The sequence below is a fragment of the Balaenoptera physalus genome (assembly GCF_965194825.1).
Source record: "Balaenoptera physalus genome assembly, chromosome: 18".
NCBI classification, from domain to species: Eukaryota; Metazoa; Chordata; class Mammalia; order Artiodactyla; family Balaenopteridae; genus Balaenoptera; species Balaenoptera physalus.
In genome coordinates, this window is record NC_138899.1 from 55221593 (window position 1) to 55246977 (window position 25385).

General features: G+C 38.8%; 1 pseudogene across 1 annotated transcript in view; it reads left to right on the forward strand.

The window, feature by feature from the left end:
* LOC309647542 (heterogeneous nuclear ribonucleoprotein K pseudogene) overlaps positions 1-19047 on the forward strand; it is a 35445-nt pseudogene extending 16398 nt beyond the window's left edge. Inside the window, exon 1 of the transcript in view lies at positions 1-19047. This exon is cut by the window's left edge and continues 16398 nt beyond it. The product of the transcript in view is annotated as a heterogeneous nuclear ribonucleoprotein K pseudogene (transcript).
* Positions 19048-25385: the final 6338 nt, after the last annotated feature.

A 25385-nucleotide genomic window follows, 5' to 3' on the forward strand; every position in this document is an offset into this window, starting at 1 on the left:
TTAGGTCTCATTTCCTTGCTGGCTGTCAGCTCAGTGTCATTCCTAGCTTCTAGAGACCACCCTCATTCTTTGACTCATGAACCTCTTTCTCGTCATCAAAGAAATAGCAGGTCAAGTCCCTTTTTGAGTCTTTCCTCCTCCTTCTTTCATCTCATCTCTATGACCCAATTGAGAAAGTCTCTCTTCTTTTAAGGACTCATGTGATTAGACTTGGCTCACCCGTATTATCAAAGATAAGCTCCCCATGTCAAACATATCTGTAGAGTAACTTTTGCCATATAAGATAACATATGCACAGGCTCTGGAGACTAAGGCATGGGCATCTTTGGAAGGCTATAATTCTGCCTCCTCCTCAAGAGTATCCTAAAACATGAGGGGAGAGAATATGTATCTATAAGGTTGAAATTTTTTAAAATTTTTTACAGAAAATGATACAATATAAATTGTAAGTGAAATATGAAAAGTTATGTATTTAATATACTATATATACACTTATATATGACAATGTATGTATATATATATATATATATATTAATACCCAGAACAACCATTACAAAAACTGCAGAGAAACATAAAAATATAAGGTATTAAAATTTATGGAATGCAGGCAAAGCAGTGTTCAGAGAGAAATTTATACCTGTAAATGCTTATGTTAGAAGTAAAGATCTAAAAATTGATTATATGAGTTCTCATCTTTTAAAACATTAGACAAAAAGAAAAATGTATTCAAATTAAGTGAAAGCAAGAAAATAATAAATGTAAAGGAATAAATCAATGAAACGGGAAACAAGAAAATAATAGACAAAAATCAATAAAACCAAAAACTAGTTATCTCAAACATATGTAAAATTAATCAGCATAACTGCACTAATCAAGGAAAAAAGAGACACACATCAAAATATTAACATTGAAAGAGGGTATAGCACTACAGAGCCTACATACATGGAAAGGATAATAATGGAATGTTTTGAACAACTTCATATAACAATATATGTAGCTGAAATGAATAAATTTCTTACAATACAGAAATTTGACCCAAGAAGAAAAACTTGAATATCCTATATTACTTAAGAACTGAATTTGTAATTTAAAATCTTCCCACAAAGAAAACTCCAAGCCCAAATGGCTCCAGCGGTGAATTCTATCACACATTTAAGAAAAAATAATACCAATACTATGCAAACTCTTTCAGAAAATAGTAGAAGAGAGAATACTTCCAAAATCCCTTTACATGGGCAGCCTTACTCAGATACCAAAACCAGACACAAACATCACAAGTATAGAAAGCCATAATTCAACATACACTATGAACATTAATGTAACAATTCTGAACAAAATTTAATAAATAAAACACAGCAATGTTAAAAGAGTATATAATACGTCATAGTCAAGTGGGATTTATCCTAGGAATGGTATGTAGGTTTGCTATTTGAGAATCAATGTAATTCACCATATAAATAGTATAAAATAGAAAAACCATATAATCTTTTCAATACATGCAAAAAATTCATTTGACACAAGTTATGATAAAAACTTCAAAAACAAGGAATATGTATCAACATATACATGTAAAGAAGCCTAATAACATTTTTAACACAACAGATCAAAGGTCAACAATAGTAACCAACATGAGGATTGCATGGGACTAAGAACTAACCAGAAAGTTTCCAAAAAGCAGATACCTTTTTCCTCAGAAGATTCCTTGGGTAACTAATAAAATGCATGACCTAATCATGTGAGGAACCCAGAATGGTAATAGCACTGACCAAGGACCAGTCTTACCTCCTTACCAACTAGTAGTATGACCTTCAATTTCTGCACCTTAGATTCCCTGTCTGTAAAATACGAAGCTTGACTTAGAAGGATGATACCTCAGCTCCCTATAGCCCCCTTCAGATTTATAACATTAGCAGTAAAAGATTCTCCAGTCTTTTAGTCAATAACTTTTGTTGCCAACTTCCAACTGGGTATAGCTCCTTGAGGGGAGTGAGAGGTGGTGAGAACAAACAGAAGCTGAGCCTCAGACCTGAAGTCAGGACCATCATGGTGATGCTTCCCCTTGGCAGGTGAGTTGTGCAGACCCTGCTGGGACACCGTCTGTCACAGCTGTGTAAAGTCAAAGGAAAAGCTGTGGGAAACATTCACCAGCTTCAATGTGTCATTTTTCACCAGTTGCAGATGGCTCTGTGGAACAAAACAAAAAGCGGGGTGGGGGGGGGTGCAGTGACTGGCAAACTACACCCAACATCCCGAGATGAATGAACTGTCTGTAAATTGAAAGCTAAGCCTGCAGATTCACTTTGGGGAGAGTCCAACCTCCTCTCTGCTTCCTGACACTCTCCATCCAAACTCCTGTGGTGTTTAGTACAGCACAGCCCTAGGCCCTGGGTACTGGTACTCCATGCATAGTGATTAGTGAGGCAGTATGGTGACTCAGACTCAGCCACCCATTCAGAAGTCCTAAGAAAGTGCCAGGGGGTACCTGGCTCACAGTAAGTCCTTGACAAATGCTTATCAAAATATACTGCCTTGAAAAGATATCCTTTTATATCACAGAAAAATCCAGATGGGAGCTTGTTCTGTTACCTCTATCCAGTATTTTCTGAAATTTCTAAATCCGATTCACTCAGATTGTCTCTGTTGTTCCAAGTCCCCTTGCACTGTCCCAAACTCCTGATTTAATTCACAGCTAACAGACACTGACCACTTGTACTTCCCTCCCATTTGGGGGTAACGGGCAGTAACAATTAACGATAAATGAGGTAGACCTTAGTACAACTATTAAATGGTTCAATTTGTTTGGGGCATCCAAAATATTTCCTTTCTGCTTCAGCCACAAATACCATTAGCTGCTCTCTCTCCCCTTTCAACAAAAGCTTGCTTTCAGAAAAGACTCTGATGCCCCTCATCTATAGCATAATATAAGTTTGTCCATGTGATGGGATTCTAAGGAAATTTATATCTTAAGGCATACCTCTAATTGTTTCATGAAGGACTTAGCCACCAGGACAAGCACTGCCATAATTGGAGGAATTCTCGAGGAGGGCCTGTATGTTATATCATAGGGGATATATTATCTAAAAGTAAAATTGGCCTTGACTTTTTGTGTACTCTCCTCCACGACTTCTTTTGACTTTTCACTGCCCACACATCTGATTTATTGTGTTACTGCTCTTGCTGCTAAAATGGGAAATGGATAGCTAATGACTTAAAAGAGCTACTGCCAAGGAGTGATTAACAGTCTGGGAAGAGGCAAGCAGAGGCATCATATATATGCAAAGAGTTAATGCATTTCCAAAGCTTTCCTCCTTCTAGGAGGATATCCCTCACTTTGAAGTGTTAAAAAAAAAAAAAGTCTAGGTGTGCCTGAAGAGGGTTGCTAAAAGACAGGAGGCTGCTTTTAGGAGATATTGAACTTCAGGCCTTAAATGATTTAAATGCAAATTCCCATGTGCAGGTGCTAAACCAAAGCACCTCACCCCAGGGAAGAGATGAGAAATTTTGAGGGCGATTGAACACTGAGAATTCTCATCGTGGCTTAGCAAAAAGTGACTTCGCACATGTGTTTCAGTAATTATGAAGAATGGGGATGCTCACTGGCTCTGAAAGGCCTAGTCACCAGTGTGACAACTCTGGTGCTGGTGAAAGAGGCAGTCAGATGAGGCAGGAATGAATATCTTTCACCTTTGCAATCTGCTAATGCTCCGGCAACTTTTCTTCTGGGAATGGGTGTCTGCCACTCTGTGCATTCATGCCAAGGTTTTTAAGATGAGGTGTGCAGAGCTAATCAGGGGAAGAAGAGGGAGGGAGAATGCTTATTAAGTAGCTACCGTGTAGGCAGCACTTGCTGGGGGCCTGGAATTTTACATGCTTTCTTGAAAAAAAGTGAAGAAAAAGAAATTTTACTGGGAAATTCCGCATCATTACAGAAAATCATAGAAACAGAAAATTCCTCTGCAACTCTGCACAGGTCATATAATAGAATATTGCCAAGACCTGGAAGGCTGCTGTATATATACCTGCATCCAACCTCAGAACCACCTGCCGCTACCCTAAAGCTTAGCACCACTATGGCGATACCTTTCTCGATTTGCTTTGTAGGTTTTTCACATACGCATGCATTTCTAGAAGTTATAGTTTATTTGGGCTTGTTTTTGAACTATATACCAATGGGATCATGAAACATTGATTCTTCTGTAATCTGGCTTCTTTCATTCAATTAAAAAGTTATGTTTATGATGTACATGTTTTTGTCTGACACTGTAGTTTGTTCATTTCATTGCTATCATACTATTACATTACATGACTATATCACCATTCATTTATCCATTCTACTGCTGAGGATCTTTGGGTTAGAACTATCATGAATAATCTTCTATGAGCACTCTTATGCATGTCTTATGAAGCACATGGGCATGCATTTCTGTCAGTTATATACCTAATGACAGAATTGGGGGTCATCATAACATATATCTTCAACCTAAGTGAATATTAAAAACCTCTTTTCCAAATGATTGTACCAATTCACATCAACAGTGTCAGGTAGTTCCTGTTGCTTCATACTCTTAATAAACTTAGTATATTGCAAGCCTTTTTTTCATTTTAGCCATTCACATAGATGTATGTCATTTGTCATTTTTCTGATTACTAATGAGATTGACATCTTTTCAGATATGCACTAGGTATTAGTATGTCATATTTTTGAAATGCCTGATCAAGGTGTTTGTCCATTTTTATAATTCTTCATTGATTTAAATGATACTGCATCATACGTATAATTACAAATAGCTTCTCACCCTCTTTACTTACCTTTTTATTTTATTTATTTATTTTTGGCTGTGTCTCGCGTCTTGCAAGATCTTACTTCCCTGACCAGGAATCGAACCCAGGCCCCAGCAGTGAAAGCGCAAGACCTAACCACTGGACCGCCAGGGAATTTATGCCTTTTCATTCTCTTAATGTTTCTTCTAAAGAACGGAAATACTTAATTTTAATATAGTCAAATTTATCAATCTTTTTCCATGTGATTATCCTGCCTATCCTGAGGCAATGAAGATACTTTCCTACACTATCTTCTAAAAGCTTTATTGTTTTGCCTTCCACATTGAAATCTACTCTCTACCATATATAATTTTTCCTTATGATGTGAAATAAAGGTCAACTTTAATTTTTTTTCAGTGTGAATATCCAATTGGCCCAGACCACTAATTAAGGCCATTCTTTCCCACTTATCTCTACTTTTGTCATAAATCAAGTGTTCATAGATGTGTGGGTCTTTTTTTACTCTCTTCCAATGGCCTGTTTGTCTACCCTATGCCAAAAAACTACACCATCTGCACTGTTATATCTTTAAATCAAGTGGTGATATTTGGAAGTGCAAGTCCTCCTCCACCTTATTTGCTTCAAGGGTGTCTTGGCTACACTTGGTCCTTTGCATTTTCATAAACTTTTAGAATCATTTTCCTCATCTCTCTCTCTCACACACACACACACACACACACACACACATACACACACTAAACCTGCTTATACCTTTATTGGCATTACATTAAATCTGGATACCAATTTGGAAAGAACTGACATCTTTACAGTCAGTTTCAGAGTCTTCCCATCAATGAACATAATATACCTCTCCCTTTATTTATATCTTCTTTAATTTTTTCCCATTAATGTTTCCTTCATTGAGATCTTGTATGTCCTTTATTAAATTGATTCTTAGTCATTTGTTATTTTTAATAATATCTGAAATGATATTTTTGTCACCTAATTGCTTATTGCTAATATATAATACATTTTTTAATATCAGCTTCTATTCAGGAAACTTGCAAACTCTCAAAAGATTCTTTTGAATATTCTAAAAACACAAGCATATCATCCATAAATAATGACGTTACTATTTTTTTCTTTGCAGCCCTTCATAATTTATCTTTTTTTCTGTGTTACTGCATTGGCTAGAAAGCCCAGTACCTGTCAAATAGAACTGGTGGGTACCATTCTTATCTTGTTTCCAGTTTCAAAGAAATGTTTTTTAACATTTCACCATTAAGTATAATGCTTACTGTTGGGTTTCTTTTTTTTTTGATATACTTTATTAGACTAAAGATAGTCCCTGATATTCTTAGTTTGTTACTTTTTTCATAAAATGTATGATGATTTATCAAACACACTTCCTATATCTATTGGAATAATCATGAATGAATTTTGTATTCTCTTAATGAAATATATATTTATATATCCTATATTTTATAATATTTTAATATATTTTACGTATCGTTACTAATCTCAGTTTTACATGTGGCAAGAATCTCAGTTTGGGCAAAGGCAATAGTAAGACTGGGATTCAGGGTAGCTGAGTGTGCTTGACAGATTAGTGAAGTGAGTTTTTCAGGAGTCTATTGCATGAAGATATCCTGGAAGATAATCCATGAAAGGAAAGAAACTAGACAGTTACAAAGCTTCAGTGTCAGAAATGAGGGGCAATTTTGCTGACCACAGGAGTCTGTGTTTCAAATTTTGCCTTTCAAGGAATCCTATAGACATATGTCTGGGTTCTAAGGAAAGAGAGGGAGGAGAATAAAAACCAAACAATTTCACTCCTTGGATAGGCCTCTAACAAAGAGTTGTGCAAAAGAGGAGAAAAGCATTCCCCCTCAAAGCATGTTTTGGGCTTCAGAGAACATAGTACAGCTTTGGTACTTCAAAACTTCTAAAGAATACACAGTGATGGGAAAGGGTCCAGCCAGAGCTCAGATAGGGATGCCTGGGGACTGAGGGAGGAATGAGATGGGGGCACAGCTGTACCTCTTCACCCAGTAGCAACCAAGGGAAGTGTTATGGGCCAAATTGTATCCCCCCAAAGATGTTGAGGTCCAAACCCCAGGTACCTGTAAATGTGACCTCATTTGGAAATAGAGTCTTTGCTGGCATTCAAGGTCATATGAGGTCATTAGAGTGGGCCCTAAGTCCATTACGATTGTGTCCTTATAAAAAGGAGAATGGCATGTGCGCAGGGAGAATACTATGTGAAGATTGGAGTTTTGCTGCCACAGCAAAGGAACTATCAGAAGCTAAGAAATAATCTTGGAACAGATCCTTCTCTAGTGCCTTCAGAGGGAGCATGGCCTTGATCTCAGACTTCTAGCCACCAGAAGTGTCCTACAATACATTTCTGTGGTTTAAGTAACTTAGATTGTGATACTTCGTGACAGCAACTCTAGCAAACTAATACAAGAAGTAGCAGGTATTGTCATCTGATGAAGGGATACCCAATAGAAATAGGAGTGGTAGACAAGAGAGAGGGCAGTCCATGCCACATGCCACATGGTAGATGATGGAATTGTTCAAAAGCACTGTAGACATCCCCTGAAACCCACAGAAATAATTGAAGAGGATGCTTCAGGGTAATAAATGTCCAAATTTAGCAATGGGGAAAGAGAGACAGTATAATGGATTAAGATTCTCAACATAGTCAATACAAAACCCTGGAGTAAACAGAAACAATATAACATTAGTATAGTCATATGGACACAGACAAATGATGTAATCTGTACCATGTCCACCATCTAGCTGGTAGCATGGAGCTGGAGCTCTGTTCACTCTCCCATGCTGTCTCCGTCACTTTTCTTGGCAGCCCCTTTCACCTTCATGATTCTCAGTTTGAGTTGGTTGCATGGAAACCTTGCTGGGAACTTATATCACGATCAAATAGGGGCATACGTGGTCAAGGTTACTTACAAGAGTAAATTCAGTAGTTACTGCTACCTATAGACATTTTTTGAAAACTACACATAAGTCGTTTGGAATCAGGAATCGTTCAAAGATTATCCCACATATATTTTATATAATGCATTGTGCTTGACCTACAAATGGGAAAACCCACAAAATGACTAAATGACTAAATCCTGCAAAAAAAAAATCATCACTCATTCATGCAACTGTTTTTCTGTGAGTACCAACTATGTTCCACACACTGTGTTAGAAGCCTGCCTTTTCCCCTGTAGAGTAGATAATTCTAATAGAACATGAGAAGCACAGAATCACCACAGTTTATAACTGAATAGAGGTAATATTTAAAGCCATTTGTTAAATAAATGAAAAGCAGAATCACGGAGAAGTAAAGGAATTGATTCAGTGTCGGCAGAGAGCTGTAGAAGCCTGGTCTCCTTATTCTCAGATCTAGAGAAATCTTTTCTGAGGGTAAAGAGTAGGGTCAAGAAACGGGAAGTTGTGGGCTCATATATTTAAACCCAGTTGCTTCTGAGATCCTATTTTTTCTTTCTCTTCCTTTCCAAATCTACCTAGAGGCAAAATTAAGAAGTAGGCAACTGACTGAGGTACAAAATTTGCTTCTTTTCTCAGTCTCCAAAAACTTTGCCTCTTACATTTTCTACATCTTCCCTCTCCGGGTACTTATCCTAGCAACCCTGAGATGCCTAACAAACCCAATCCAGCTCTTCTAAAATATACATTCTGCCTCCTCTGCCTCACTCACCATGTTGCCACAGCAGCTTGGCATGAAAGAACCATAGCTACAAGAGAGTAACACACCTTTCTCAGATCAGATACAGTATTTCTGGCAAATGAGATTTACACAGTCACTTTAGCCTCATTAAAGCTAGCTCATTCTATACTTTTTCCATACCTTTCTCAAAAACCTTTGAATGGTTACAATACAGTGATTTTAGAAGATTCATTTTGACCTATTTTCCTTTTCCTCTTTGAAAAATTAGGACAACACTATTTTCTTCCAAGACACCATTAGTACTTTTGGGTTTCTTCATACTAAAAATTGGAGAGTTCAGGGTGCAATAGTGAAAAGAGCATGGGACTCAGAGGCATAGGTAAAATAAGAGACATATTTCCAGGCTCCTAGGTACACACCACCACCTCTGTCTCAAGGTTGTTACTATTTATAACCCATTCAAAAGAGAGTTTAGTAAGAAATACTTTAAAATGTTACCCTCAGAAAAAAAATATTACCCCCTTTCTTTCTCTTCTTTTTCTTTTTTTTCTTGGATTTAGCTCTGGAAAAAGTCCTAATTCAAGTCTTTTGAATAAAATGACTTCCAGGTCTGGTCAAGCTCTGTATAATTCTGAGGAAATAGTATTGTGCCTACTTCCAATGGCAGGTATAGCCTCTGCACTAGGTGCACCAATTATGAAAAAGAGCATAACTGTTTCTGGAAAGATCACACAAAGCTCAGCTTCTCTTGATGACAAATCACCACTTCTTAGAACAATTCTCCCTCTCTGAAATTTATACCTTCCTCTACCTCCCCAACATTTTTTTTTTAAATGTAGAGGCCTCAAAAAGGTACAAGAGAGTCCTTTTCTAATTCTTGGGTCAGAATGTGATGACCCACCACCTACAGTCTCCTAAGTTTGTACCCCCTGTAGGAAGAAATCAAAGACAAAATAACAACATACTTAGATAGGCTTTTTAGCTCTGGGCTAAGAATCAACACTGGAAAGCCCTGGAAGATGGCTCATCTTTCTGTGGAAGAACTCAATCAGGGCTCAACCTACAGCAGAGTTATATTAGTAGAATGCTTATTTTTGTAAGTGTTCAATTGAGAGTGCTCAAATTTTGATGCATTTTCATTGGATACTAATTAGCATCTAGCTGACTGCTAAATGGACTGTCACCTTTCCTTTTGACAATTTGCTGAAAATGAGCCCCTCAGTGTTATATGAACATGAGGGAAATGGGTTGGGAGGGTTGGAGCTAAAGATGGGATTTCATTTGGTGCATTTATGTAAGAATTTTTAGTGTGCTGCTGATATTTAAGGGCTTCAGTAAATGCAAAAGAGGGGAAAAGGTTGGGAATGACAGACAGTGAGTTCTGCTCAGCAGGCATTGACTCTGTAGTCAAAGTATAAATGGATCTAGTTCTTTTCAAATGTTAATAAGCTTTTGTACTGGAAGAGATTTCATATGTAGTTGTTATAATATCTGGCACTGGCCTATTCTGTGGTTGCCGAGATGGATTGGATGTTTGAATTACTATCAATATTAGGTGAAAACCATTCCAAAAGAGGTGTTTAAATGTTAATACAAAAGGAAAAAATCTTACATTTGGAAAGTAAGCAAAAAATATGAGTATTTATTTCACTCACAGATGTTTCTTAACTAGTATTATTTTGATATAGAAGAGAATTTCAATCCATCATGACAATACTTAGCTTAGTGATAGAAAATGCATGAAAAGTAAGCATGAGCATGAACTAAGGTAAGTAGCAACTCTATGTTCCAGTGCTTAGAAAAATGGATTTTCCTAAGGATGTAACTGTGACATCCCAGGATTTGGATCTCAAATCTTCACGATGCCTCCCTTAACTTCTTAAATAGCAAATGTGTCAGCAATGAAGTACCATGAGATCAGGTAGAGTGGTATTAATTTGGACCTAACAGAAATCCCATGACATTTATCTTGGCTTCTAGAGAAAGAATCAAACCCACCTTAGGCGGAGTTTAATACTGGAATTACAACAATGTAAAGTTAACCCAATACATCTTTACTCTGTGTATGTTGAGATCTAGATTCTAAGGTCACCCAGGCCAAAAATGGTCCCTATCCAGTCATCTGAGAAGAAAAGAAACAAATTGATTGCACAAGTTTGACCCTGTGAGTCCAGCAAAACAGAGGGCAGCTGCCCTGATCATTTACCATAAGACCTTCTTAACAGGACAATCCTCAGTCTCTGACTGACAGACCTAGAATTTGGGGTATAGGAAACAACTGTCAGGGTAGATAATTCAATTGTCAAGACACAGAAGACAAATTCTCTGTGTGGGAAAAAAATGGGAAGGACAGAAAGAGTAACTTACAGGATTATAATAAATTTATACATTCAGTGAAAAGCAAATAATGGATTTTAAAAACAAAACAGCATACTAAATATCATCTCAAAAACATATATGATACCACAGTTTAAAAGAAACTTTGAAGAAGAAGAGACTGTTCCTGCCTAATATTAAGACATATTATATAACTGACATTAAAACCAATGTAGAAAAGGAGTGGGAATATTCAGTAAAAAGGGATAGTCATGTCTACATGATTTTTCTTTGCATGTTCCAGGGGAAACTGTAAAAGGAATATTAGACTGAGCTTGTTTACAGCTCAATCCAGACCAAGTTAAAATATCATATGGCCTGCACTTCTCATGTTATTTAAGGCCAAATATATCAGAACCCACTAAAATTGGACAGTTATTTTCTGGACACTTTTTTAAATGTATTTTTAGAGCCAAAGGCCTCATTCACACTTCATGGTCAGAGGGTAGGATGTGCCTGGAAGGGAGTGGATATCTCCCCTCTTCATCACCTGAGGAAGGGCCACATCCTGGGACACAGGTAAAGCCAGTGATCAGGGGAAATTACCTTTTTGGGACTTGTAGCAGGTAGTCATGGATCTCTACTGGACTCAGGATTATGAAGATAAACATGGAAATATTCCAGAAGGTAGGTCCAGAAGTGGTACTCTATGAGTAAATGCTGCCCCATAAAAGAAACATGTCAAATGGGGTTTGAACCTGAGAGCTCTGAGAAAGGTCACATCTAATGTCAATTTTATGTCCTCTCTATGTCACTTCTCCCTTCTGTGTTCCTCAAACAGTTTTTTAAAAGACTCAATAAAAGTTATAGACTGAGCATATTTATAAGAATGTACAAAAGAATATTTTCTATAACAGTAAGGCTGGAAACAACCCAAATGTCCATCAACAGGAAAATGGATGAATAAATTGTGGTATATTCATACAATAGAGTGCCATACATAAAAAATGATATTGTTAACAGATACATGTGTAAGAGGTAAAACTGTCAAGAAAAGCAAAGGAATGATAAACTCAGAATTTAAACTAGTGATTAACTCCCAGAGTAAAAAAAAAGGATACAGTAAAGATAAGCATAGGGTGAACTTCAACATTAATGGCATTGTTCTGTTTCTTAAATTGGGTGGGAGGTACTCCTGGTGTCTTTTTATTACTATCTTTTATACTGGGATCAGCCAACAACATCCCAGGTGTCAAATCTGGTCAGCAGGATGCTTATGTGTGGCCCAAGAGCTAAGAAATTATTTTTTTTACATTTTTAAAGCTTTGTTAAGAAGGAGTGGGTGGAAGGAGGGAGAGGAGGAGGTGGAAACTCTGCAGCAGAGGTGTTTGTGGCCTGCAAAGTCTAAAATATCCATTATCCGGACCCTTACCAAAAAACGTTTGCCAACTCCTGATTTACTTACTTTTATATATGGTTTGATATCTTAAATATATATTTCATAATACATATTTTATACTTACTGCCTAGTCTTTACTCTGCTGAAGGAAATTAAAGGGAAGGTCCATTACCTGTGTAACAGACGGATCTGAATACTTAACACAGTCATGTGAAATAATGGGTTACCTTTTCCTTCCCCTACCAGCTCCACACACTGACGGCTAAGAAAGATGACCTACATTCCAAGGACTGGGTCAAAGGCTACCTTCCAGGTATGAGACAATAATCGTTGGAAATAAAATCTGGCCCCATGATCATTGATTTCTCTTTCCTTTCCAGAGGGGGAAGTTGAAAGGAGATTGAAGAGGAAAGAGAGAGGCTCAGGGTTTGTGGAGAATGAGGGCAAATATCTGCTCCTATTGATGCTTCTAGCTCACCTAGCATTCGCCTCATCAAACTTTGGTGGTTCCCAAGGGCTGAAAACCACCATTTTGTTTCCCACTCGCTTCTCATTTGCCCCTTCATGGATGAGGAAGACACAGGATGTGGTGGAGTGGGAAACAGTGGAGAGTGTCAAAGAAAGACTCAGGGATACATTCCTCCCTGCCCTCACCCCCATCTCGAGGCTTTGCCTTCCTGTACCTCCGGGCCTAGAGTGAGGCAGCAGAGTTTGCTGAGATTCCTGAGGAAGAAATTAACCACCATCGCTGTCCCTGTTCGAAGGTTGTAGGGCAGAACAGGGAGATTCCAGAAGCAAAAATCAGAGAAAGTATGCGTGCTGGAAGTGAGGAGGTGGGTGAGGACAGGTCCAGACTTCTTAGGAACACCAGCGAGTGCAGGATGCCATGCAGGCAGCCAGGGTACTTACATTTCCCCCTTTAGAACAGTAGGAGGGGATCTGGAGCAGGCAGAGGGCAGCATGAAAGCCCTGTGCTCTTGAAAAAATGGATGCTAATAGGTGGGAAATGAGCAAAAACACCAGACACTCGGCCTGTATATATTCTGTGTATTTAGTTTCTGATTCACAGATGGTTATCTACATAATAATAACAAGCAGCGACCTCATAATACCTAATTATTAATAACAAACTACCCCATGGGAAGAAGTAGACAAACATTATTTATGGGTAAGAAATTACTGTTATGCTCTCTCCTTCTCCTAGGCCAGCCTCTTTTCCACATATAAGTTATACTTTAAATGACCATAGAATTTATATGGAATTTTTTTGAGTGTAAAGAGTATTCCATGAATAATTTTGCCAGAACAGGTCCTGGCTGGGGCAACCAGAAGGTCGTGGTTACCCTAGTAACACCTGAGCTCTTTCTATCTTAACCTGGAAGGCTTTGTAACAATAAAAGCTGTCTTGAAGGAGGGCTTGCAATGCTAGATGTTTTTACCTAGTCTGTCCATTTAATCCTCACAACTACACTATAAAATAGGGATTATTTTCACAATGTTACAGAAGAGGAATCTGAAACTCAGAAAGGTTAAGTAACTCACCTAAGGTCACACAATTAACAAGGGAAGCTTTCATCAAACAAGAGAAACTTTGATCCAGCCTTTAATACGTGTTAAGTCTTTTACTAGCTGTTTCCACGTTTGATGTGTCATGTTAATTCTTAACCTTTGAGAAGAGGATAAGGATATTTTTTTACAGATGAAGAAATAGCATTTCAGAGGAGTTTTTAAGTTACTCAAATTCAACCAATCCAGGAGTGCCTAAATCCAAGTGAAGCTCAGGGCTCCGTGAATCAAATGTATGAGTTTTCATGCTTCCCATGCCATCCTGCCAGGGCCTGAGAGGGGAAGTTCTGAGTCCTTAGTAACTGAAGCCCAGTTTGGTGAAAACAGAATTAAGGGATAACCAATTATGACATTTACCTGTTTCATTACTTTTATTACTGGAGCTTTGCATCTGCCATTAGATCCATAATTAAGACTCCTAGAGAAAAAAATCCTGCTGAATTATCAGCAACCACAGTGAAGCATAAACCTGTAGCTCTCAGCACTCAAACAAATCCCACTAAGATGCTACCAAAATTAGAGAGGATTTCTGTTTATGTGCAATATCCCCCGATGGCCTTCTGCAAGGCACACAGCAAACAAAATGCACTCGTCCTTACTGAGGCGAAACCAAGCCTTTCAAACAACTTACATGGGAACAGGGTAACTACACACCTCATCTCTTCTGCATTGGTCATGTGACTGCAAATCCTCTTTGAACATCAAGTAGGTGAACTGTGTGCATCCATGCCATCTAAATTTGTGGATTTCCAGAAGGGATTGGAGGTGGCCAGTGAGTGAGCAAAAGTTGGCAGGAGAGTGGGTCAGCCTGCTTTCTGAGGTAACCTGAGGGAAAATTTAATAGCGTTTGCTATATAACTCATTGCTATACGTATTAGGGTCAAATCAAGCATGCTATAAAATCCTGATGTAACAGGTAAGATAGTGCTAAAGGAAGGACCAGAAATGATCTAACAGCAAGTCATCTTATGAGAGAAAAAAGAGATTCCCAGGACAGCTTTGAAGGTAAAGGGCTCTTTCTGAAAATCAATTCATCCTCAGCTTACCCATCACCTTCTTAAACATGAAATAAGAGTAAAAGGACTATGGGCTTCCATATCAGCAAAGTTAGGTTCAAAGCCTAATTCTGCCATTGACTAGCCTCTCTCACCCTGGGACATATTTATCTTCTCTGAGATTCAGTTGGTTCTCCTGCAGAATATGGCCCCAATACCAACTTCCAGGTATCATATATGCACTTACCATGCCCAGAAGACAACATGGAACCATGCCTTAGAGGCCCAGAAAAAGTTAATTTCCCTCACTTTGCTCTAAATGTATAACCTTCTGTGAGTCACTTCATTTCTCACAGTTTCAGTTTTCTCATTTCCAAAATGTGGACAATAAAACCTATAGTGAGTATTAATTAAGACACTATATGGAAAGGACCTATCACAGTTCCAGGCACCAGTGAAGCACTCAGTAGATATGAGTTCACATTCCTAAAGTGCTGTTTCTCAACACAGACTTTATTTCTCTTTGGCTGCATCATTTAGTTTTTACATAGAAGTTAAAATAATGCCACTGCTCCCCAACAGCCAAAGAAGTGAACGGCATCTGCCTGGTTTTAGCCATCACACCATTAGAACCAACCCAGAGCACGTGGCCCTTGCGCCGACCCTGGGCCTCCAGTCTGCTTCTCCCACCCAGCTGAGGCCCAGTGACCCACCACACACGGTGGCTCATTGTCACAGACACTGATTCCCCTTGCTGGGCCTCATTAGCAGCTTTCTAGTCACTCACTTCATGCTTCTCCTGGCAAATTATATTTGACTTTCAATTTAAAATCCAGGGTTCTCTAAAGCAAAACCTCTGTGTAATCATGGTGATAGAGCAGCGGCACATGCAGTTTTGACAGGATGGATTTATCTTGTTTGTCATGAAGAGTCTCACTCTGCACATATCCATGCCAGAAGACTGGCGTCCCCTCCACCACACCCCCTCCGCCACACACATGCTGGAGAATGACAGATGATCCACCCATTGATCTTGGGCTCACAGGGAACTCAGGGCACTAGGAGGGTTCATTTAGAAGCAGAAGGTTACCGTCCTATGGAAAGTCACGGAGGTCTTAGACTTGGTTCAGTGGGCATGAAATGAAGGAAGTTAGAAACGGGAAGAGAATCCATACCTCAGCAATAAAGTTTTCATCTGATTTAATCAAACAAGTTTTCATCTGATTTAATCAAACACACATTTGCATATTTCTTTGGCAAAGACATCAGGTTATCCAGTAGACGAGCTAAAGCAAAATCTGTCAAAAGAAATTGTTTGGGTTCTCCCTCCTTGAATAAGAAATATTTAACTCCAATTTTTCAAGGTGAACTTTTGGTGGCTCTTAGTGGCATTTTCAAATTCGTTTGGGTGTCTTTTTGGTTATTTAATTCCAGAAACACAATCTAGGATTCAGGGTATTTAGAGGAGGGATACTTAATTTTAATAGCATTATCAATCCCATGAAAGTTTGAAAAGCTTGGTCAACCCCGCTTGAGTGGGCAATCCAAAAGTATTTACATTTGGCCCTAGAATGCAAGTGTGTACTTACATTTGAATGAGGATGTTGGACCTGTATCATGTAAAGTACTTGATGCTTTTAGTATCCTGGAATTGGAAACCTTAAAATCAGCCTACCAATTAGGGAATTATTTGAACTTAACTCCTTTCAAACATTCTGCATGATACTCCTTCACATACAATATTGTCATACGGATTAATACATAATCTCCTCCCTTAATACCTTCCAGTTGGAAAGCAAACTAACTGTTGAATAAGCCAAACTAAATTCTGATGCTGAAAACTTTAGAAGTGCTAAAAATATCGAACCCTAAGATAATTCAACTTACCCTTGGAGATATGCAAACTATATTTTAAAACTTAGAGTCTACCAGATATATTAAGTAGAAGGCATTCAGTTGCATGGAAAACAGGCATTTATAAATAGGTGACAAATCTCCCTATGCCATAAATTTAAAGACGAGTAGAAGAAACATGGTTTTGCCCCCAATGGCATTGTAACCAAGGGAAGGAATTGTGTGATTCGTCCTCAAAAGATCTGGGCAGGGACTTCTCCAGTTGTATCTTTTGTGATCTTCCCATTGGCCACTGGTTTCAGTGGTTCCTCTTTTACCCACACCTACTGGTATTCCTGGACCATGATCACTTTTATGGCTTGGGAAGGAGAGACACTGCTTCAACATACAAGAGGTTTCCAGCTTTAGACCTTGAGAGACAACCCCAGGAAAGGACCAAGAGTGGGGATGAAGACAAAAATTGCAGAGACTCCCCAGATGTGAGCCTCACCAGTTAATGCCCTGCTCCTGTCAACCTCCCTGTGGCCAGGAGAGATCTGTCTCATCTACCCAAAAAGCCATACTGTTCTCAGCCAACTCCTCATCTTAAACACCCATCTGGAGACTTCATGGTCTTTATTCACAACTGAACTAATCTGACAGGTTTTGTTTCTTATCAATGAAATCATTGTCCTTAGAGTTCCTCTTCCAAGCTCTATATTTTCCTCAAGGTCCTCTTTTGGCCAAAAATCCATGGCGAGATAACGGTCAATATCTATTGAGTTTATAGTTTATATTAGCTAGTTTCTCAAGTGTTTTGAATATTTTAACTCTAAATAACTGTATTATTATCATTTCTACTTACTCATGAGAAAACACAGATCTCAAGAGGTAAAAGGGCCCAGCAAGAACCCTGAGGACTGACTTCAAGGCTTAGTATCTTAACTATTATCCTCATTGTTGTTTGGTGTACATTGTTGTCTGAGAGTGTTTTCTCAGCCTAATATTATTAGTTAGGCCAGGTATTTGGTTCTGAGCTTTTAATCTTCTGATTCCTACTATTTGCCTTGATAGAAACTAATATTTAGCTCTAATTATATTACAATAGGCACTGAAGTAATTATTTCAAGATATATAAAGCCAACAAAGTATCCATATCCAACTACCATCCCCCACTCTTCATTTGCATCTTTCTTCCCCTGATCCTGGATTCTGACTTACGCTGGCTCAGAGGGAAAAGGGATTTGAATTCAGTAGAATGAAGAGTATTGTCCCATTCCTGGAGACAGAGCTTCACTTTTGGAAGAGAATAATGTCCTGGTATGAGTCCCCTGAAACCACCTAATCAGTCTCATCAGGAATAATTCATGAAAGAACAGAGAGGATATGTGGTAATAGGAATTTTTAAAGGCATAGTAATATGACCTGAAAGTTAAAGGACACAGAAGTCCAATGAATCATAATAATAACCACAACACCCATTTGTAAAATATCTGCTACATGCCAGCCATATACCAGGGATTGTAATAATGATGATAATAATAATAATGGATGCTTATATAGTGGTCCCTATGTGCAGGGATTACTCTAAGTTCTCCATATATATTAACAAAGTAAATCTTCACAACAATCCTACGAGATGTATACTGTTAATACTCACATTCTATAGATAAAACAGAGAATCTTAGACAAGGTGAGTAATTTGCTACATGAGAGTTCAGGGACGGGTTTTAGCAATATCCTCATGTGATAAAAGCTCTCAATTTGCAACATAAGACATAATTTGGTACTGGAAACCCAGAAAACTTCAGTGACATGATATCAGAACTGTCAGACAAGGATGGGTGAGAATAAGGAGAGAGAGCAAATAGCAATAAAACTTCTACTCAAGAGCAGCTAAACAGATATTTCAAAGAACAAGAAGAAGCTAACTTTATGGCAGACAGTCAGAATACTCATCAAATGGAAGAATTTATGCCTCAAAAAATGAAAATATTAGAGAAACTTGTAAATAATTTTAAAATGCATATTTTAAGAACCTGAAAGAGAGGAGAGAGAGGAGAAGATGGCGGAAGAGTAAGACGCGGAGATCACCTTCCTCCCCACAGATACATCAGAAATACATCTACACATGGAACTGCTCCTATAGAACACCCACTGAACGCTGGCAGAGGACCTCAGACCTCCCAAAAGGCAAGAAACTCCCCCACATACCTGGGTAGGGCAAAGAAAAAAGAAACAACAGAGACAAAAGAATAGGGACGGGACCTGCACCAGTGGGAGGGAGCTGTGAAGGAGGAAAGGTTTCCACACACTAGGAAGCCCCATCGCCGTTGGAGACTGTGGATGTTGGAGGGGGGAAGCTTCGGAGCCACGGAAAAGAGCGCAGCCACAGGGGTGCAGAGGGCAAAGGGGAGAGATTCCCGCACAGAGGATCAGTGCCGACCAGCACTCACCAGCCCGAGAGGCTTGTCTGCCCACCCGCTGGGGCGGGCGGGATCTGGGAGCTGAGGCTCGGGCTTCGGTCGGATCGCAGGAAGAGGTCTGGGGTTGGTGGCGTGAACACAGCCTGAAGGGGTTAGCACACCACAGCTAGCCGGGAGGGAGTCCGGTAAAAGGTCTGGAGCTGCCGAACAGGCAAGAGACTTTCTTGCCTCTGTTCTGGTGCGGGAGGAGAGGGGATTCAGAGCGCCGCCTAAAAGAGATCCAGAGACGGGAGCGAGCCGCGGCTATCAGCGCGGACCACGGACACGGGCATGAGACACTAAGGCTGCTGCTGCCACCACCAAGAAGCCTGTGTGCAAGCACAGGTCACTATCCACACCTTCCCTCCCGGGAGCCTGTGCAGCCCGCCACTGCCAGAGTCCCATGATCCAGGGACAACTTCCCCAGGAGAACACATGGGGCGTCTCAGGCTGGTGCAAGGTCACACCGGCCTCTGCCGCCACAGGCTCTCCCGGCATCCATACCCTTCCCTCCCCCCCACCCGAGTGAGCCAGAGCCCCCACAGCTGCTCCTTTAACCCCATCCTGTCTGAGCGAAGAACAGACGCCCTCAGGCGACCTACACTCAGAGGCGAGTCCAAATCCAAAGCTGAACCCCGGGAGCTGTATGAACAAAGAAGAGAAAGGGAAATTTCTCCCAGCAGCCTCAGGAGCAGCGGATTAAATCCTCACAGACAAATTGATGTACCTGCATCTGTGGAATACCTGAAGAGACAACGAATCATCCCAAATTGAGGAGGTGGACTTTGGGAGCAAGATATATTATTATTTCCCCTTTTCCTCTTTTTGTGAGTGTGTATGTGTATGCTTCTGTGTCAGATTTTGTCTGTATAGCTTTGCTTTCACCATTTGTCCTAGGGTTCTGTCCGTTTTCTTTTTTTTTTTTTTTTACTTAAAATTGTTTTCTTTTTTTCTTAATAATTATTTTTTATTTTAATAACTTTATTTTATTTTATCTTACTTTATTTTATTTTATCCTCTTTCTTTTTTTTCTTTCTATTTTTTTCCCTTTTATTCTGAGCTGTGTGGATGAAAGGCTCTTGGTGCTCCAGCCAGGCATCAGGGCTGTGCCTCTGAGGTGGGAGAGCCAACTTCAGGACACTGGTCCACAAGAGACCTCCCAGCTCCACGTAATACCAAATGACGAAAATCTCCCAGAGATCTCCATCTCAACACCAAGACCCAGCTTCACTCAACGACCAGCAAGCTATAGTGCTGGACATACAATGCCAAGCAACTAGCAAGACAGGAACACAACCCCATCCATTAGCAGAGAGGCTGCCTAAAATCATAATAAGGCCACAGACACCCCAAAACACACCACCAGATGTGGACCTGCCCAACATAAAGACAAGATCCAGCCTCATCCACCAGAACACAGGCACTAGTCCCCTCAACCAGGAAGCCTACACAACCCACTGAACCAACCTTAGCTACTGGGTACAGATACCAAAAACAACATGAACTACGAACCTGCAGCCTGCGAAAAGAAAACCTCAAACACAGCAAGATAAGCAAACTGAGAAGACAGAAAAACACACAGCAGATGAAGAAGGAAAGTAAAAACAACCAGACCTAACAAATGAAGAGGAAATAGGCAGTCTACCTGAAAAAGAATTCAGAATGATAGTAAAGATGATCCAAAATCTTGGAAATAGAATACACAAAATGCAAGAAACACTTAACAAGGATGCAGAAGAACTAAAGAGGAACCAAGCAATGATGAAAAACACAATAAATGAAATTAAAAATACTCTAGACAGGATCAATAACAGAATAACTGAGGCAGAAGAACGGATAAGTGACCTGGAAGATAAAATAGTGGAAATAACTACTGCAGAGCAGAATAAAGAAAAAAGAATGAAAAGGACTAAGGACAGTCTCAGAGACCTCTGAGACAACATTAAACGCACCAACATTCGAATTACAGGGGTCCCAGAAGAAGAAGAGAAAAAGAAAGGGACTGAGAAAATATTTGAAGAGATTATAGTTGAAAACTTCCCTAATATGGGAAAGGAAATAGTTAATCAAGTCCTGGAAGCACAGAGAGTCCCATACAGGGTAAATCCAAGGAATAACACGCCAAGACACATATTAATCAAACTATCAAAAATTAAATATAAAGAAAACATATTAAAAGCAGCAAGGGAAAAACAACAAATAACACACAACAAAATCCCCATAAGGTTAACAGCTGATCTTTCAGCAGAAACTCTGCAAGCCAAAAGTGAGTGGCAGAATATACTTAAAGTGTGAAGGAGAAAAACCTACAACCAAGATTACTCTACCCAGCAAGGATCTCATTCAAATTTGATGGAGAAATTAAAACCTTTACAGACAAGCAATAGCTAAAAGAGTTCAGCACCACCAAACCAGCTTTACAACAAATGCTAAAGGAACTTCTCTAGGCAAGAAACACAAGAGAAGGAAAACACCTACAAAAACAAACCCAAAACATTTAAGAAAATGGGAATAGGAACATACCTATCGATAATTATCTTAAATGTAAATGGATTAAATGCTCCCACCAAAAGACACAGACTGGCTGAATGGATACAAAAACAAGACCCATATATACGCTGTCTACAAGAGACCAACTTCAGACCTAGGGACACATACAGACTGAAAGTGAGGGGATGGAAAAAGATATTCCATGCAAATGGAAATCAAAAGAAAGCGGGAGTAGCAATTCTCATATCAGAAAAAAATAGAGTTTAAAATAAAGGCTATTACAAGAGACAAAGAAGGACATTATACAATGTTCAAGGGATTGATCCAAGAAGAAGGTATAACAATTGTAAATATTTATGCACCCAACATAGGAGCACCTCAATACATAAGGCAAATACTAACAGCCATAAAAAGGGAAATCGACAGTAACACAATCATATTAGGGGACTTTAACACCCCGCTTTCACCAATGGACACATCATCTAAAATGAAAATAAATAAGGAAACACAAGCTTTAAATGATACATTAAACAAGATGGACTTAATTGATATTTATAAGACATTCCACCCAAAAACAACAGAATACACTTTTTTCTCAAGTGCTCATGGAACATTCTCCAGGATAGATCATATCTTGGGTCACAAATCAAGCTGTGGTAAATTTAAGAAAATTGAAATCGTATCAAGTATCTTTTCCGAACACAACACTATGAGACTAGATATCAATTACAGGAAAAGATCTGTAAAAAATACAAACACATGGAGGCTACACAACACACTACTTAATAACGAAGTGATCACTGAAGAAATCAAAAGGGAAATCAAAAAATACCTAGAAACAAATGACAATGGAGACACAACGACCCAAAACATATGGGATGCAGCAAAAGCAGTTCAAAGAGGGAAGTTTATAGCAATACAAGCCTACCTCAAGAAACAGGAAACATCTCGCATAAACAACCTAACCTTGCACCTAAAGCAATTAGAGATAAGAAGAACAAAAAATCCCAAGGTTAGCAGAAGGAAAGAAATCATAAAGATCAGATCAGAAATAAATGAAAAAGAAATGAAGGAAACAATAGCAAAGATCAATACAACTAAAAGCTAGTTCTTTGAGAAGATAAACAAAATTGATAAACCATTAGCCAGACTCATCAAGAAAAAAAGGGAGAAGACTCAAATCAATAGAAGTAGAAATGAAAAAGGAGAAGTAACAACTGACACTGCACAAATACAGAGGATCATGAGAGATTACTACAAGCAACTCTATGCCAATAGAATGGACAACCTGGAAGAAATGGACAATTTCTTAGACAAGCACAACCTGCCGAGATTGAACCAGGAAGAAATAGAAAATATGAACAGACCAATCACAAGCACAGAAATTGAAACTGTGACTAAAAATCTTCCAACAAACAAAAGCCCAGGACCAGATGGCTTCACAGGCGAATTCTATCAAACATTTAGAGAAGAGCTAACACCTATCCTTCTCAAACTCTTCCAAAATATTGCAGAGGGAGCAACACTTCCCCAACTCAATCTACGAGGCCACCATCACCCTGATACCAAAACCAGACAAAGATGTCACAAAGAAAGAAAACTACAGGCCAAAATCACTGATGAACATAGATGCAAAAATCCTCAACAAAATACTAGCAAACAGAATCCAACAACACATTAAAAGGATCATACACCATGATCAAGTGTGGTTTATCCCAGGAATGCAAGGATTCTTCAATATATGCAAATCAATCAATGTGATACACCACATTAACAAATTGAAGGAGAAAAACCATATGATCATCTCAATAGATGCAGAGAAAGCTTTTGACAAAATTCAACACCCATTTATGATAAAAGCCCTGCAGAAAGTAGACATAGAGGGAAATTTCCTCAACATAATAAAAGCCATAAATGACAAACCCACAATCTATATCGTCCTCAATGGTGAAGAACTGAAACCATTTCCACAAAGATCAGGAACAAGACAAGGTTGCCCACTCTCACCACTATTATTCAACATAGTTTTGGAAGTGTCAGCCACAGCAATCAGAGAAGAAAAAGAAATAAACGGAATCCAAATCGGAAAAGAAGAAGTAAAGCTGTCACTGTTTGCAGGTGACATGATACTATACATAGAGAATCCTAAATATGCTACAAGAAAACCAGTAGAGTTAATCAATGAATTTGGTAAAGTAGCAGGATACAAAATTAATGCACAGAAATCTCTTGCATTCCTATACACTAATGATGAAAAATCTGAAAGTGAAATTAAGAAAACACTCTCATTTACCATTGCAACAAAAAGAATAAAATATCTAGGAATAAACCTACCTAAGGAGACAAAAGACCTGTATGCAGAAAATTATAAGACACTGATGAAAGAAATTAAAGATGATACAAATAGATGGAGAGATATACCATGTTCTTGGATTGGAAGAATCAACATTGTGAAAATGACTCTACTACCCAAAGCAATTTCCAGATTCAATGCAATCCCTATCACACTGACACCTGCATTTTTCACAGAACTAGAACAAAAAATTTCACAATTTGTATGGAAACACAAAAGACCCCGAATAGCCAAAGCAATCTTGAGAACGAAAAATGGAGCTGGAGGAATCAGGCTCTCTGACTTCAGACTATAATATAAAGCTACAGTTATCAAGACAGTATGGTACTGGCACAAAAACAGAAACATAGATCAATGGAACAGGATAGAAAGCCAAGAGATAAACCCATGCACATATGGTCACCTTATCTTTGATAAAGGAGGCAAGCATATACAGTGGAGAAAAGACAGCCTCTTCAATAAGTGGTGCTGGGAAAACTGGACAGCTACATGCCAAAGTATGAAATTAGAACACTCCCTAACACCATACACAAAAATAAAGCCAAAATGGATTAAAGACCTAAGTGTAAGGCCAGACGCTATCAAACTCTTAGAGGAAAACATAGGCAGAATACTGTTTGACATAAATCACAGCAAGATCCTTTTTGTCCCAGCTCCTAGAGAAATGGAAATAAAAACAAAAATAAACAAATGGGACCTAATGAAACTGAAAAGCTTTTGCACAGCAAAGGAAACCATAAACAAGACCAAAAGACAACCTTCAGTGTGGAAGAAAATATTTGCAAATGAAGCAACTGACAAAGGATTAATCTCCAAGATTTACAAGCAGCTCATGCAGCTCAATAACCAAAAAAACAAACAACCCAATCCAAAAATGAGCAGAAGAGCTAAACAGACATTTCTCCAAAGAAGATATACAGATTGCCAACAAACACATGAAAGAATGCTCAACATCATTAATCATTAGACAAATGCAAATCAAAACTACAATGAGATATCATCTCACACCGGTCAGAATGGCCATCATCAAAAAATCTAGAAACAATAAATGCTGGAGAGGGTGTGGAGAAAAGGGAACACTCTTGCACTGTTGGTGAGAATATAAAGTGATACAGCCACTATGGAGAACAGTATGGAGGTTCCTTAAAAAACTAAAAATAGAACTACAATATGACCCAGGAATCCCACTACTGGGCGTATACCCTGAGAAAACCAGAATTCAAAAAGAGTCATGTACCAAAATGTTCATTGCAGCTCTATTTACAATAGCCAGGACATGGAAGCAACCTAAATGTCCATCATCGGATGAATGGATAAAGAAGATGTGGCACATATATACAATGGAATATTACTCAGCTATAAAAAGAAACGAAATGGAGTTATTTGTAGTGAGGTGGATGGAGTTAGAGTCTGTCATACAGAGTGAAGTAAGTCAGAAAGAGAAAAACAAATACAGTATGCTAACACATATATATGGAATCTAAGGGGGAAAAAAAAGATCATGAAG